Genomic DNA, 1912 nt, shown 5'->3' on the forward strand with positions numbered 1-1912 from the left:
GAGGCTCTGTTGGCATAAAATATTTATTGAACTAACGAATCCAGCTCACTTGCTTCTCTGAGGGTGGCTTCTGTTCCCTCTCCATTCTTTGTGTAAGCAGGTTTTGGAGCTTCAGAAGGGAGACCGAGGCAGAGAGAGAGGAATCAGGAACAAAGAGTCCCTGGCTGAAGGCAGAAGCGAGCCAAGCCGGGAAGCCCAAGCGAGACAGGAAGTGTCACTTAACAGAGCAGTGCTGAAGCTTTCTTTCACCAGTTTCCCATATGGTCTAGCGGTTAGGATTCCTGGTTTTCACCCAGGCGGCCCGGGTTCGACTCCCGGTATGGGAAATAGTGGTTTTTGTTGTTTCTCTTTTTGCTTCCTGACAGACATAGTTAATTTTTTATTAAAAACTTTTTAAAAACAGCTTCGGTGTCATTTAATGGGAAAGCCAATGACTTGCACTAAAATCGGCCAGTTCCTTTTGTGCAGGCAGATTTTTTTAGACAGGAAAGGTTGGTGCCCGTAGCCTGCATGGGCATCTAGATGTCAAGGGCTAGGCACAAGCCCAAAGTGCCCAATGCCCTGCAAGTGGAGCCTTGGGAAAACCTGACTTGTCTGGGGAGCTCTCTCTCTAAGGGGCCATGGGCCAGGTTTCCTGTGTAAGACACATAGATGTTCTCCAATCTGTGCCCCTCCCCAGCTCCCAAAGAGAAATTCCTAAAACACAGATCTAATGATGTCACCCACCCCTCCCCCTGTCCCCCCAAATCTTCAATGGCTCTTAATTGCCCCTTGGAGGAGACCTGCTCCGTGTAGCCTTTGGGTGTTCTGCAATCCGGCTCTGTCTACCTTCCCAGGGTCACCCCTTTCTGTCCCTCTCTCCCTGACATGCCAGCCTTTCGCTGGCTACACCCTGCATCCGTGCCTGTGAAAAAGGGGACCCCCACGTCTGGAACACGTGCCACTGGGCCCAAGCTTCCTCCAGAGCCCACCCCCAGACACCCTGAAGTGGGCAGTCCTCAGCCTCGATATTCAATGGTGATGCCCTATCTCCCGCCTTACAATCCTTCCCTATGGTTTTGTAGGTGCTTGCCTGTGTGCACACTCCCCAGTGCCTCTTCCAACCTTTTCATTCCTCCTCGAACCTTCCATGGCTCCCTCTCCCCTATTCTCTCAGCTGAGAATCTTGCCTCCTACTTTACAGAAAAAATGGAGGCCACTCCCCTCTTCCTCATCTCCCATCACTCAGGTGCCTTCCCTTACTGTCTTCTCCTTCACCCTGTCTCCCATGAGATGCAGCCTTACTCCTGACCAAGGCCAACCCCTCCAGCTGCACACGGGATCCCCTTCCAGTCCGGCTCCTCCGACAGATTGTCCCCTCTGCTGTCCCCACTGGTCTTTCCCTCTCTCCTGGCTGCTTCCCTACTGCCTCCAAACTGGCCTGTGTCCTCCATCCTGAAAGACCCTCACCTGATCCTTCCATCCTTACTATCGTCCTATATGACAGCTCTTCTGTCTTTGGTGGCTCACCTCCTTGGAAAAGCCACCTGCCCTATGTGCCTCCATTCTCTTTCCTCTCCCATAATCCCTTACAATCTGGCTTTCAGTCCTCCTTCTCCTTGACCTCTCTGTGGCCTTTGATGCTGACAGTCACCCTCTCCTCCTTGATATTCTCTTCTCTCCAGGTTTATGGGACACCCCTCTCTGTCCTGGCTCCCTTCCCTCTACACTGCTTTACTTGGTGAACTCACAAACTCCCATGGACTTAATGGCCTTGTCCGTGCTGATCCTGCCCGAAACCCTCTGCTGACCTCCAGTGTCACTTGTCCAACTACCTTTCTGACATCTCAAATTGGATGTCCAGTGGACATCTGAAACTCAGTATATTGCAAATGGACTCATCTGCCCCCTAAACCCTTCCCTATTACTGTGA

General features: G+C 51.8%; 1 non-coding gene across 1 annotated transcript; it reads left to right on the forward strand.

Annotated features, from left to right (window-relative positions):
* The first annotated feature begins 254 nt into the window (after positions 1 to 254).
* Positions 255 to 326, forward strand: TRNAE-UUC (transfer RNA glutamic acid (anticodon UUC)). Its single transcript has one exon. It is a non-coding gene; the product is annotated as a tRNA-Glu (tRNA).
* The last annotated feature ends 1586 nt before the right edge of the window (positions 327 to 1912 follow it).

Source organism: Notamacropus eugenii, chromosome X (assembly GCF_028372415.1).
Source record: "Notamacropus eugenii isolate mMacEug1 chromosome X, mMacEug1.pri_v2, whole genome shotgun sequence".
In the NCBI taxonomy this organism is placed as follows: domain Eukaryota; kingdom Metazoa; phylum Chordata; class Mammalia; order Diprotodontia; family Macropodidae; genus Notamacropus; species Notamacropus eugenii.